This window comes from Nyctereutes procyonoides, unplaced genomic scaffold, assembly GCF_905146905.1.
Source record: "Nyctereutes procyonoides isolate TBG_1078 unplaced genomic scaffold, NYPRO_anot_genome, whole genome shotgun sequence".
In the NCBI taxonomy this organism is placed as follows: Eukaryota; Metazoa; Chordata; class Mammalia; order Carnivora; family Canidae; genus Nyctereutes; species Nyctereutes procyonoides.
The window spans coordinates 14239939-14255309 of NW_026575155.1; positions in this window are offsets into that span (position 1 = coordinate 14239939).

A 15371-nucleotide genomic window follows, 5' to 3' on the forward strand; every position below is an offset into this window, starting at 1 on the left:
GATTGGTTCATTCGAAGAACAGGGAAGGGGATGGTTGGGCCTTGGAAAGTTCTAGAACGTGGGAAGGGAGGTGGGGAAGGAAGTCCTATCCTTTGGTCAACAGATGACCGCAAAGGTCTGGGCGAACTATGCGGACGTTCCAGGGTGTGCTAGGCAACTCAACTCCAACGGTGGAAATGATTTTTTTTCACACCCCTGTTTTTCAGGACTGTTCCAAAGGAACCTCTCAGGATTTGAAGTTTGTCAAAGAGAAACTTGCCTTGCAGACAGACGTAGTTAGAATACCTGCATTCTAACACAACTAGGGACGCGTGAAGTCCCAAGCAAGTCATGGTCCTTGGGCTGTAGGTTCAGGGTTACACACTGGGAAGTTTATAGGTCAGGGACAAAAAGCTGAAGCCAGGGCAGCCCCGGTGGCACAGCGGTTTAGCGCTGCCTTGCAGCCCAGGGCCTGATCCTGGAGACCTGGGATCAAGTCCCACGTCAGGCTCCCTGCATGGAGCCTGCTTCTCCCTCTGCCTGTGTCTCTTCTCTGTGTGTCTCTCATGAATAAATAAATAAAATCTTTAAAAAAAAAAAAAAGCTGAAGCCAGAGCAGGTAGCTGGCAGTTACCTTTGGGGTCTGAGCATCTGATAGTTGCATTGAAAGCCAGAGTGACTCAGAGCCATATCCACCCAACCCTGCCAGGGCAACCCACTGATTCAGAAAGAATGTGACAGGTTCCTGACCTCATTTGTTCTCTGGGAACTCCTGCTGTCAGAGACACTTGCAGAAACAAGTGTCAGCCCCTGAGCCCCCACGCATCAGTGTGGCCTTGTGGCATCCCACAGGGCAGTGCCGTCCTGGAGCTCACCCTGGTCCTAGTCAGAATCAGCAAACGTCATTAGGCTCCCCTGGTGTCCTAGTGAACACAAGCCGGGGCTCGGGCACATGCCCTGGTTTGGTACGAGTGTCATCCTGGGGGTGGGTCAGCCATATTGTGACACCAGTGTGTCTGCAAAACCTCTAGTCACATGAGTTACTGGGGTTAATTCTGAGTATCAAGGACATGTGACCTCAACCAATCAATACAGTGTTCCTACCCCTGAGCATGAGCATTCTCTGGGCTTCTTCTGAGTATTAAATTCAGATGACCTGTGGGTTTTTTTTTTTTTTTTTTTTAAGATTTTACTTATTTATTCATGAGAGGCAGAGACACAGGCAGAGGGAGAAGCAGGCTCCCTGCAGGGAGCCTGATGCGGGACTCGATCTCAGGACCCCGGGGTCACGCCCTGAGCCGAAGGCAGATGCTTCACCCCTGAGTCACCCAGGCATGCCCAGATGACCTTTGTTTCTAAACTACGTTGTACCGTGTGATTTTTGCAGCGCATTTGGTCTTAAAGACCTCCCTGTAGCCAAGGACTGGGGTAGGAGGCACATAAAGATTCCTGATAAATTCAGACCTAGCCCACTGCAAGGATGGCTCCTGGGTACCTGATCTTTGATGCTTGAGGGCCGCCACGTGTCCCTGAAAGCCCTTGGGCACTTGTTGGGCACCATTGCCCAAACTGTGAGTGTAGTTGTGCCCAGCTGGCCTCTCAGGATACAGCAAAGGTGTCAGTAAAATCCCTGTCTCACCTCTAAAAGTCTGCTGATCAGGGTTTGTCCACGCCTGCAGGGCGGTGAGGAGATGGGCCAGCTCCCTTTGCAGAGGGAGAGTTATTTGTACAGGATCAAAAGTGGATGAGCTGGTAAAGTGGAAATTGTATGTGACACACGGGTGTCCTCCAATATCGATTTACAATGATATATAATTAGAAATGATGGGTTTACAAAAGAGATTTCTAGAATGGTGTCACAATGGGGAGAATTGAAACCTGGAGCATCGGAATGCCTGGGTGGCTCAGTGGTTAAGCATCTGCCTTCAGCTCAGGGCATGATCCCGGGGTCCTGGGATCAAGTCCCACATCGGGCTCCTGGTGCATGGAGCCTGCTTCTTCCTCTGCCTGTGTCTCTGCCTCTCTCTGTGTGTCTCTCATGAATAAATAAATAAAACCTTTAAAAAAAAAGAAACCTTGAGCATCTTTGAAATCTAGCCTTCTGTACTGTTGGGGTTTTTCCATATGATTTGCTACATTTAGGTTGGAATATATGTACTTTTTCCATGGCACATGCACTGACCAGCATATCGTGAGAAGGCAGGTGTCTCCCGAGGGCAGGACTTATTACTTTTTCTCCAGGAAATGCTCTATGTACGGGTCTCTGAAAGTTTCCAATAAAAGCAAGGCTTTTCGCTGGCTCCTGTCTACCTATTGAAGTAAAGTTTCACACAAGCCTTACAATTTTGAAGTTAATGCTTCTGAATGAAGGTTAAAAACACATTAAAAGATGATCTTTTTGAGATTAAAAAGCCAAAGCTAAAGTATCTGTTCATCATCTATAGTGAAAATGACCAAAAATACACTCCCATAATTCCATTTTTCTTACACAATTTTGTGTTCTCTCTCGCTAGGGGTAACAACTTGGAATTGCTTTTTCTCCTTTGCCTCAGTGGTGATAATGTGTCATCTAGTGCGTCCCATGTCACACGTTCTTGTTGGCGAGCTCGGAAATCCTGTTTGGCCTTGGAAGTGCGTGGATCACATGAGGGGAGCTGCATGATGTTGGAGAGTTCTGGATGTCGGGAATCAGCTGAAATGAGTGGGATTGGCCGTGGGCTCACAAAAGCCGAATTTCTATAATCGACAAGGAGGTATTTCCTGCTATTTCTGTTAATCCGCGCAGTTAAATAGACTGCAAGCTGAAAATCCCCATGTTCAGTCCCTGAAAGCAATGACTTATTTTTTTCTTAAGAAGGGCGTCTTCGCTGCTGCCTTGGGGTGGAGGTGGGGGTCTGCTGTGGCCAAGGAGCTCACAGACCTCACCCTCTGGAGCGGTGCCCACTTAGCAGCGGCGCTTTGCAGAATGTATTGATGTGTACAACTTTCATTTCTGAAAAGGCCTAAATAAGATAGTTTATTGTTCCCCTTTGGGGCTTTCCCTCTGTTTTTGGCTTGCCATGTTGATTTAAAATTAAGCTGTGCTAGGCCAGCAGTTGGGGCGAAAGAGGTATGCACCCCACTTCAGAAGTGGCTCTGCAGCTGCGGCCCTGGCTGGTGAGCACCTCAAAACTCGAGTTTTCTAAAAAATAATCTTATTTTTCTACTTATATGCGAATTTAAGATGTATACCATTGGAAAGGAAATAAAAGAGTTCGGTTTGTTTGAATAAATAATACTTTCAACTTGTTGGGTTTGGTACTGTTTTAACGCTTTTGTTCAAGTCAAGCTTTGGAAGTTACTGCCCGTGACAAGTCATGGTCCACTTGCCTCTGCTGCCACAAAATAGATTCCTGGAAAGCATCGAAGATAAAACCGTAGGGAGAGTCTTGGCCTGATCATTGCAATGTAAAATGGGAGGAGAATACAGTACTTGGGGACGTGAGAACCCTCAGGAGTGGGAAGAGACCAGGTACAGCTAAGCATGTTTAAGGGGGTCGTAAAGATTGGATGGGGTGTCAGTCTCATCCTGGGGACGGACTGTGCCGGATGGGGTGTTCATTGCCACATTCACCCTGCAAGGAGATGGTGTTCTCCGAATCCAGCAGACAAACACATGCCCAGGAACCCCCAGCCCGAAAAGTATCTGCCTGGGCGTAGACCCCAGTCCATCCACCTGCGAGCTAACCTCTGCACCACATCATCTCGTCAGGTGCTCCTAGCCGTGCTTTCCAGGAGCATAAGGGTCCACCTGAGTAGGTCAGTTTCTAGAGCAGGATGTTGCCAACTTTGGGGGAGCAGAAATCATGAAGACAGATGTCACTCATGAGCTGTGATCTGGCTGCTGCACCAAACTTTGTAAAAACACACTTAGGTTTGGTGACAAGGGGGGTGGGGGGAAGGAATTTCAAACCTTTAGGAGGTGAAGCAGTATAGTCACTGGAGAAGGAGAATAGGAGGTTTGCTTTCCATTAATGAAAAAGATCATTTGATTTCAGCTTCATGGTTTTCTTTTTAAAGATTTTGCTTGAAGGTTCATAGAGAGAGAGAGAGCAGAGGGAGATGCCAGCTCTGAGCAGAGAGCCTGATGTGGGGCTTGATCCCAGGACCCTGGGATCATGACCTGAGCCAAAGGCGGATGCTTAACTGCACCACCCAGGTGCTCTAATTTTATTTTATTTATTTATTTTTTTTACGCGGATTTATCATTTTGCCATTCTTAAGCCGTGGGTGATGTTGCAGTTGTGGTTTTGTATGCCTGTCACTAGGTGGTGGTGTTGTGAAACTTTGTGGAATGACATTTGTGCTTTTATTTTTTTGTTGTTCTGTGCATTTGTTGGCAAATTTCATCAAGCGTCTGCATGTAATTAAACTATACCCAGCAACTACCCAGGGGTGTTTACTCCTCCATCCTGCTCTAAGATAGAATCTTTAAAGTATGCAGGCTAGAGTCTATAGTAAATCTTGGGGATGATCCCCAAATGCACGTTTCCAGCACCTGGCCTGTCTTATTTGGCTGCCGCAGAGGGAAGGAAACTGAGTCACAAGGGGGTGCCATGAATTCTCCAGGCTCTCACTCACTGGCAGGTCCAGATTCGAAAAACCAGGTAGTCTGATCCCCAGACCTATTATCTCAGCCGTTGTGCTGCTGTCTTTATAAAGGTTAAAATGTGAGAATCGAAAGGGAAAATATTGTTTTTAAAAGTTAAAACTAAAAAAATAAAATAAAATAAAATAAAAGTTAAAACTGACGTGTGCTTAAATAAAAATGCTATAAGGGAAAATATTGTAGGAGATACCTCTCTATGTACACTCCTACAAATATATATTTGTATATTTACAAATATAAGGGGGGAAGCTAACGCTTGATGAACAGGGAGTTCTGGCCAGACATATCGGGTGCACTGACATTCCATCCTCGGATCGGGCCCCATCAGGTAGGTAGACGTGTTACTAAAAATATTTTTTAAGCTGCAGGGTGGAAGGCAAGGGCACGTATTCAGAGAAATCAAGAAGTCTGGGGCAAAGATGCTCCCACCCACAGGATGAGAGTCCATAGGCTCTCATCATGGTAAAAATAAATAAATAAACAAACAAACAAATAAATAAATAAATAAATAAATAAATAAATAAATAAAAATAAAAATAAAGGCCTGCTGTCCATTGCATATAAAAATTTCATACCGGTAAGTCAGATGTATTACCCATGTCTTTATTTTCTGTATTCTGACGCTCCCACGTGTGGGACCTTGCTGGCCACAGAGAGACTGGACTTCCAGAGTTAGCAAAATTCCCAGAGAAAGCAAGCAGCTCACTGCAGAGTAAACCACACATTTGGGTGCGGGCCTTTCAGATGCAAGCCGGTGGTCCAGAACCCACAGCCACACTCTGGGCCGCTGTCCCCTGCCCACATCTCCCCCAGGGTCAGATACCAGGCAACAAAGGATGACTGTCCCTGTGCCCTAGCCAAACCCGAGCCTCTCTACCCTGCCTTACCCATTCTTCCCTCTGCAAGCCACAGTGAAGGCTCATGGAATCATCTCCTCCTCCTCCTCCTCCTCCTCCTGCCTCCCTGGCGTCCCTGGTGGCTCCCCACACGGCCCTGCGTGCATGCCATGCCTTCTGGTTCCCGGGATCTACTTCAGGACAGTCTCTTCTGCTCCTGCTGTCTAACCATGCCTCATTAAAAACAAACCCCTGCTACCCTTAAAACCCCAAAGAAGAACCTGAGAGCCCGGAAGCAAAGCCTGCAAGAGCTGGCAAAAGTGGGACGCGAGTGGTCAAGAAACAGGATCAATCTTACAATGTCTCCAAAATGCTTACATAGTTAGAAATCAAGTGAGCACAGCTTTAATGATGAATAGCTGCCTAAGAGGTGAACCGTTTCCTGCTGGGCTGACGAGGGGTATAAGCTGGGCTGGAGCACTCATTACAGAGAGCCCAAAAGCACCCACGTCGTCCCTGAATCGATACTTCTCTTGGAATCTATCCTAAAGAAATAGAAATGTGGACAAGCCCAGAAATAATGGAGAGAGAGAGAGAGAGAGAAGTGGTTTGCTGGATGACATGCCAGTATTACATCCATTTTTAAAGAGAAATATGCTAATCGGGATGTGTGAATAAAATACAAGAATCTAGCGAGTGAATTACATTCACAGTAACCTGTGACCTCTGGAAGTGGGGATCCTGGACAATAGGAATCATTTAGGGATTTTTAATTATTTTTATTCAAATCCTACATCGACATCATTATTAAAAATTCAAGTAATCTCAGGATGCTTTTCACAAAAGCAGCGGTCCCCAGCCGCACCCCTACCCAACTTTAGGTCCTACTGTGCAAATTTTGTTTGCTCTGGAGCTGCTTCTGTGTTTTTTTGTTTGAGATTTATTCACTTATTTGAGACAGAAAGAAACCATGAGTGGCCGGGGCCGCAGAAGAGCGAGGCAGAGAATCTCAAGCCAGCTCCCAGCTGAGCACCGAGCCCGACTCAGGGCCCATCTCACCACCCCGAGGTCATGAGCTGAGCCAAAACCAAGAGCCGGACACTTAACCGACTGAGCCACCCAGGCGCCCCCACTTCCGTGTTTCTAAATGACATAATTTGTGCTGTGCCTGCTACGTGATTGGTCAACGGGCTTGAGCCTGTTCATTAATTGGCGACCTCTTAGCATTTTCTAAATTGCTGCATTTACTAAGGGCCATTTTTGGACTCTTCTTATCCAGGCGTGTTCCTGCCTTTGCACCTGCACCCACTGCTTTCGTGACTGTCCTTTACTAATGTGATTTTAGTATACGGAGGATGAATATAATTAGTATTAATATATGATTAATATATATAACACCCGCTCCCACCCCCCAGGTAGCCCTCTCACGCGAGCCATGGTATATACTTTATCCTCCTGGATGTCCTTTAGAAATATTGGATGATGTCTCTGGAATCATCCAGTTGAGATTTGTTTTGGAATCGTACCGAATGTATATGTGGAGAAATTCGGGGAGAATTTACCTTGTTGTGAGCGGGAGGCCTTGAGTCCCCTGGAACGAGTAGTTCTGTCTGGATTTGTCCTCTGTCGCAGTCCCCCGGTGGGCTTCATTTCATGTCGATCCACACCGATTTCTTGATAACTTAATTCACAAGGGTTTTGAGTTTTCTATTGTCCTTATGAATGAGATTTCTTTTTTAAGATTTTATTTGAGAGAGAGAGCGCACAAGTAGGGAGGGGGCAGAGGGAGAAGGAGAAGCGGCAGGCTCTCTGCTGAGCCATGTGAATGAGATTTTTTAAATTATATTTGAAAACTGGTTATTGCTGGGACACCTGGGTGGCTCAGTGGTTGAGCATCTGCCTTCGGCTCAGGGTGTGATCCCGGGGTCCTGGGATCGAGTGCCATGTCGGGCTCCCCGCAGGGAGCCTGCTTCTCCCTCTGCCTGTGTCTCTGCCTCTCTCTGTGCGTCTCTCATGAATAAACAAATAAAATCTTAAAAAAAAAAAAAAAGAAAGTATATTGGTTATTGCTTATGTATCTGAAAGCACCTGTTTTTCCCTGTTGATTCTGTAACTGACCACATTAGTAAACTTACTGTTTCTAGCTAGTTTTGTTCTGCTGACAAATATCGGGGTGGGGGTGGGGTTCCAAGAATAAAGTTATGTCACCTGCAAATGATGGTAATCTTAGCTCCTTTCTGATATTTGTGCTTTGTATCTTACGTTCTTATTTTTTTTTATGTTCTTATTTTTTTTAACGCCTGTTACGGTATAAGACACAATGTTGGAGCTGTTCCTCCACTTACTCTTTTGAATACATGATATATTTACAGGGTTCAAAAATCAGAACAGCATATGGCGAGAATTCTTCTTTGCACTCCTGACCCGTCGTCTGCCGAGGTAACCTGCCATCGCCTCCCGATTTATCTTTAGGTGCTAATCAGCACATGTGTTTATTTTCTCTCTTGTAATAGAAAGACGTAACAAACTATATACACCACTCTGCTTTCTTCTTCTTTTTTTCCCCCCACATAATTTACCTTTGGGAGGTTGCTCTGTATGTTTTTTCCCAGATGCATCATATCCACGGTGCGCCTGTCCCATTCTTTATGTAACCGGCCCCTTGATGACATCATCTGGGTTGTTTGCCATCTTTTGCTTCTACAGACGTGGCTGCAATGAATAACCTTATGCAAACATCATTATGTGGCGGGGATGCGTTTCCAGGAGGGGAACTGCTGGGTCAGACGACAGCTGCATTTATAATCCCCGTGAGCACTGTGAAATTGCCTTTTATAAGGATTATTCCAAATTACGCTCCCACGGTCATGCATGAGTGTGCCTGTTTTCCTCTTCTCTCATCAAGGAGCTGGTGGTGAAACTTGGAAGTTTTTGCCAAGCTGATGGGTGGAGGACATATTTCAGTGTAGTCCTAAATTGCAGATCTTTTATGATGAGCGACTTGGGATATGTTTTGCCCATTTTTCCATAGGGCTGTTGGTCGATTTCTAGGAAACCACCCCATAGATATATTGGTGTACATATTACAGGCTTTCCACACGGAGGTCTCCTTACGCATTAACTTCATAACTCTCTGTGTGATTTGGCCAAATTAACCCTCCTCCTTGCATTTCCCAGCTGCAGAACGGTGTTCATGTGAATGCTGCCTCATAGGGGCGGTAGACACATGAACTGAGCTAATCTTCGTAGCACACTCTGCCAGGTGCCCACCACGTAAGCCGCACGGGGGTGATGGTTATGTCTCAGAAAGGTTGGGGGTGCTTATCAGTTGCAGTTTTCTTTGTCAGTTTGTCATGGCTTTTGACTGAATTTGTTAGGCTTGGGGGTTTTTTTGCTTTTCCCTTTGAGAAGGGTGTGTGCCCTCACACATACTCAGATTTACAAAATGTTTTTGATAAGCCTTCTGGATGTAAGTCTGTTAGAAACGTCTTCCCACCTCCAAGTTTTTTTTATAAGACTTATAAACAGGGGCTTGGGATGCCTGGGTGGCTCTGTCAGTGAAGCGTCTGCCTTCGGCTCTGGTCCCCACTGAGCAGGGAGCCCGATGCGGGGCTCGATCCCAGGACTCCGGGATCACGCCCTGAGCCGAAGGCAGACGCTTCATCGACGGAGCCACCCAGGTGACCCTGTTCTTTTTTCACAAACAATTGAATCAGTTTGTATAGATGCTCCCCTCCCCAGTACGAATTGGGATGTTTATTGCAATCACATACGTTTACAATTGAACTTAGGGAGACCTTGACACCTCTTGAGGTTGAGGCATCCTCTCCAAGAAGAGGAAACGTGCTTCTATTCATTTACTTCTCGTTTTTGTTCCTTCAGAACATTTTAAAGTTTTCTTGGCCTAGCTCTTGCCAATTTCTTGCTAAATTTATTTCTAAGCATTTAGTCTTTTGTTTTTGTTGTTATTGCAAATGAGATTTTTCTGCCATTAAATCTCCTACCTCCTTGTTCTTTGTGAATATGAAAACTGCCTGTTTCTGTGTTTTAATTTTGTATCCTGCTTCTTAGTGAATTCCTTTGAGATATTTCAGGTGACTATTTTGGATTTTGCAGGTGTATGTGTCATGTATGGATAGTGATAGTTTCCCTTTGTGCTCTCCAATATTTGCACCTCTGATTCCTTTCTCTTGTCATATTACATTGTCTAGTACTTTCAGTAGAGTGTTAAATAGTAAAGACCATCTTATTTCATTCCTAACTTTAAAACCTGATGCTATTGTCTGAGAAAGGTACAACTTACTATGTTGAAGAAGTATTCATTTCTCATGGTTAATTTTGTGTCAGTGTTGCTGGGAAGATATTTTTTAGATGAGCTTAACATTTAAATTAGTGGATATTGAATAAAGTGCATTACCCCTTAGTCTGCAGGTGGGCTTTGTCCAATTAGTTGAATGTCTTAAGAGAAAACGACTGAATTTTGCCTCCAGACAGCCTGCAGACTCAAGCTGCCACTTTAACTCCCTGGGTCTCCAGCCTGCCTGGCTGCGCTGCATTTTGGACTTGCCAGGCTCCACAATTATATGAACCAGTTCCTTAAAATAAATCTATGTGGGACAACTTGGGTGGCTCAGTCGGTTGAACATCTGACTCTTAATCTCAGGGTCATGGGATTGAGCCCCACATCAAGCTCTGATAGGGGCACCTGGGTGGGTCAGTGGTTGAGCATCTGCCTTCGGCTCAGGTCATGATCCTGGGGTCCTGGGATCGAGTCCCACATCGAGCTCCCTGTGTGGAGTCTGCTTCTCCCTCTGCCTGTGTCTCTGCCATTCTCTGTGTGTCTCTCATGAATAAATAAATAAAATCTTAAAAAACAAGAATTTTATCATAAATTTTACAATTTTGTCAGGTACTTTCTTATCGTCTACGGAAGATATCATTTCTGTCCTTATAGTTCATAATCCTGTGAATTATACTACCAGATTTCCTAACAGTGAACCATTCATGCTTCTGGAATAACCTTTGTTATTGTGTTATTGTGATGTATTTTTCTTTTAGTGCTTTTTGATTCTGTTTGCTCCTGTTTTCCCTAACGTTTTCCTGACCATATTCACAACTGTGTTTTGTCTGTGGCTTTCTTTTTCTGCAGTCAGTCAGGTGTTATCAATGCTATGCTCACTTCGTGAAAATAATTTGGGTGTTTTACCCTTTTTCCTGAGATCTGGAAGAGCTTAATGAAATTATTCACTCTTTAGAAGTTTAGGGACACCTGGGTCCCTCAGTGGTTGAGCAACGGCCTTCGGCTCAGGGCGTGACCCCGGGGTCCCAGCATCCAGTCCCACATTGGGGTCCCCACAGGGAGCCTGCTTCTCCCTCTGCCTATGTCTGCCTCTCTCTGTGTGTCTCTCATGAATAAATAAATAAATAAACTTAAAAAAAAATAAAAGCTTGGTAGAATTTCCTTAGAGTTCTCTGTGCATAATACTCTTTTGCAGACTAGCACCTGGTACCTTTCTCTATGTATTTTATGGAAATAAGCTGCTTAGATTTTCTCTTTCTTTTGAAATCAGTTTTGATGGGACACTCGGTGGCTCAGTGGTTGAGCCTTGCTTTCGGCTTAGGGCGTGATCTCGGGGTCCAGGGATCAAGTCCTACATCGGGCTCCTGCATGGAGCCCGCTTCTCCCTCTGCCTCTCCCTCTGTGCCTCTCATGAATGAATGAATGAATGAATGAATGAATGAATGAATGAATGAATAAATAAATAAATAAATAAATAAATAAATAAAATCTTTTAAACATAAAATCAGTTTTGATAAATCACATCTTATAAAATTATGCATTTTAACCCAGGGTTCCAAGTTATACTTAAAAGTTAAGCATAACAGTCTTATGATTCCTTTCCCATTTTTCCAGTTTTTGTAACTTGTTTTTCCCTCATTCCTCACTTTATGTATCTTTTTATTATATCAAGGTAGCTCATGACTTAACCACTTTATTGTTTTAAGGGTCTATTTTTGTAAAGATTTTAAGGATTGGGGCTCCTGGGTGGCTCAGTAAGTAAAGTGTCTGCTTTTGGCTCAGGTCATGATCCCGGGGTGCTGAGATCAAGTCCCATGTCAGGTTCTCTGCTCCGTGGGGAGCCTGCTTCTCCCTCTGCCTCTGCCTCCTGCTCTGCCTCTTTTGCGCGCTCTCTCTCTCTCTCTCTCTCAAACAAATAAGTAAATAAAATCTTTTTTTAAAAAATCTAATTTAAAGGTTTTAAGGATCAATTCTACTGTTTGCTGCTGTTACTCATTTCTGTTTTGTGAATCTCTTTTTTCTTTGCTTACGTTTCTTCTTCTTCTTTTTTTTTTTTTTGTTTTTTTAGGATTTTATTTATTTGAAAGAGAGAGCCCATGAGTAGGGGGAGGAGCAGAGAGAGAGGGAGAGGAAGAGGGAAAGAATCCCTTGGACCCTGACGCAGGGCTCAGCCCACAACCCATGAGATCATGATCTGAGTGAAAACCAAGAGTTGGACACTCAACTGGACTGAGCCACCCAGGCACCCTTTGCTTTAGTTTCTTGAATAAGGATTCCTTTTTTTTTTAAATAGGCTCCACACCCAGCGTGAGGCTTGAAACTCACAACCCCAAGATGAAGAGCCCCTGATTCATTTGTTTTCATTCTGTTTCGTTGATAAAAGCTTTGTGGCATCAAGTCTTCCTTGAGTGCTGGTTTAATTTGTTTCATAATTTACATGTAGTATCACTGTATTCTAAAAACTATAACTATTTCAGTTTGTTTCCTCTTTCACCAGAGAGAGATTTTTTTGTAAGATTTTATTTATTTGTTCATGAGAGAGGCAGAGACACGGGCAGAGGGAGAAGCAGGCTCCCTGCGGGGAGCTCGATGTGGGACTCGATCCCAGGACCCCGGGGTCATGACCTGAGCCGAAGGCGGATGCTCAACTGCTGAGCCACCCGGGCATCCCATCATCTGTGTGTTTCTATAGAGCTCATCACATGTCCGCTTTAGAAACAGCGCTGTTCTATGGCTTTGTCCGTACGTGTTGTATTATCGATTACACATTCGTGAGGAATCACCCACTAACAAATACGGAGGAGTACGCCTCTTCAGAGCATGTAAAAAGCCTTTTGGCTTAGGTGTTATCTAAGTTCTATCTAATGTCTCCTTGACTACTTCTAAGACCCCAGAGCTTATTTCCTGGCTGCGGCGGCCTGCTGGGATATGTCCATCCCCTGTATTTTCGCCCTTTCCAGATCACCCAGAGTGGAGTTTTTCTGATGACGCATTCAACAAATCTTTTATTTATTTTTTTTCTTTTCTAAGTAAAGGACTTGAACCAGTTGCATTCATTCCCACGACAAGATGACCTTGTTTCCACCCCGTGTGTCCTGTGGGCTTATGGCCACGTTTGTACAGGTTGTTTCTTTCAGTGTGTGACGTTTGCTTTACCTTTTTGGTGTGCACTTCTTTCTTTTTTTAAAGATTTATTTATTTATTTATTTATTTATTTATTTATTTATTGGGGCCGGGGCAGGTGCAGAGGGGGAGAGAGAAAATCTCAAATAGACTCGCAGCTGAGTGCTGAGCTCCATCCCACAACCCTGAGATCATGACCTGAGCCGAAACCAAGAGTCGGATGCTCACCCCACTGAGCCACCCAGGTTCCCCTTGTTGTATTTCTTTTTTTCCAGGGAGCCTCTTCCTTTTTGTTGCCTTTATAATTACAGCTTTATATAATGGCAGAGGGGAAGTCACTTGGTCTTACATTTGTCCCAGCCTATGGGAGCCTCCCCAAGGTGAGCATTTCCTCCCCGCCCTCCCTCTCAGCCATCACCTCACTTAGTGACCTCAGTACCACGATGAATACCCATGCCTCTCTTGCTTGGTTTGCAGCCCCATTTGATTTCTTTTGGCTCTCAACCGCTACAGACGAGAATCACTGGATTCATTCTACCTCGTATTTGCCTTCCTGCTTCCCTCTGTGGTTCTGGTTTGTTGTATTGTTCCAACATCACCCAGGATATAGAAACCCTGTATTCCCTTCCAGCTCGCTGGCACCTGCACTCTGCGTGTCACCATCTTGTTTGCCAGACTCCCCACCTACCTCTGGATTGGGGAAAAAGCTACTTTCTGGTAATTTCCTCAAAAAGGGCTTACAGGAACAGTATCTCTTGAGTCCTTGCTTCTTAAAAACCATTTTGTGGCCTTTAAACTTAAAGTTTGGCTTGTATAAAAGCTTCATTTTGCTTTCTCTCTCTTTCTCTCGTACCTTATGGCATGGCATTCCTGCCTTCTGGCTTTGAACATTGCTTTGGGGGAAACTGACCCCAGCCCTCTATCCCCTTCCTATCTGATATGACTTGACCTTTTTTTACCCTAGCTGTCATGAAGACTCTTTGTAATTTTTTTTAAAGATTTTACTATTTCCATTTATTTATTCTGGAGAGATCGAGACAGAGAGCACATGTGAGACAGTAAGCACAAGCAGGGGACACGGAGGGTAGAGGAAGAGAGAGAAGCAGGCTCCCCACTGAGCAGGGAGCTTGATGCAGGGCTGGATCCCAGTACCCCAAGATCATGACCTGAGCCAAAGGCAGATGCTTCACTGACAAGCCACCCAGGTGCCCCAAAGACTCTTATCTCTAAAGCCTTATAACTAGGACATGTCTCATGCTGACCATTTGGGGTCAAGAAATGTTAAATGGTTCTTCTGATCCACTGCATTAGCCCCTCCCTGCTCTTAATGTGAACTTCATTTATGCCTGTGTTAACTCCACCTGGCTTGTCTTCTATAGCCATCATTTTACAATACTTTTAAAAGTATTGCTTTATTTCCATAAATTTTTTACTGACCTCATTTTTACCTGTCTTGTTATTTACTATATTTTCATGAGCATCTCTTTTCCCTGGTGCATCGTCTGGTGGCTTTGTGTTTTTCTTCTGTGTCTTTCGTGAGTTCAGTCAGTTAGAATTTTATCTCCTCCTCTTATTTTGCCGTCCTTCCCACCTCTGTGCATTTCTTCGTTATGGGCCTCCTTCACTAGACGAATTGCTTCAGTGAATTGTCTTTTTTTTTTTTTTTCCATTTGCGATGAAATGCACACTCCAGTTTGTGCATCTGCTCTCTGAATTCCTTTTTCTGGAGAGTGTTCTTCATTAGATGGTAAGCTCGGCCACGCTATTCCACATGTTATTTCTTATAACATCTGCTCATCAGTTCTGCTTGATTTCTTTTTTAAGCCACTCATTCACTCACCAGGAAGCTGGGGACCAGCCACCTGCAGGACGTTCCAAGGGAAAGATCACACAGATTTCACATAACCCCCTGGCTTTCGTGATTCTGATATTTCCTCTTTCTCTGATGCCAGAGAGCCAGACTGTTCTCTGGAAATATGGAGCATATGTGTGCTAACTCTTCTGATTCTCTGAGGAAGGCCACCTGCCTCATTTACGCTTCTCTTCTTTTCCAGGAAAAGAAGAAACAGGACTTTTACACTTCAGGGTGAGTGCCTCATCAGTGGACACGGACTTCCTTCTGGTGCCTTCTAAGGCTGGATGGTGCTGGAACCAAGGACCTTGAGCTGTCCTTCATCCCTGCATTTCTTCCCAGGACCTCTGCCCTCACTCAGCTGCTTTTGGCAGCTCCTGTGCATTCTTTGAAGTCTGCGGCTTATCTCTCCCTCCTAGTTTCCCTAAAAATGTGGAGTTCAGAGCTTTGTGGTTCATTTTGTTTGTTTTGTTTTGTTTTGTTTTGTTTTGTTTGTTTTTTTCACTTTTCTTATTTCACTTCCGTGATTCTAGGACAGGAATACATGCCCCACTCATACTGGGAGTCTGCCTTCAGCTTTTATTGTGTATATGTTTATATAATTTCAAGGTTTTTGGGTTTTGGGTTTTTTTT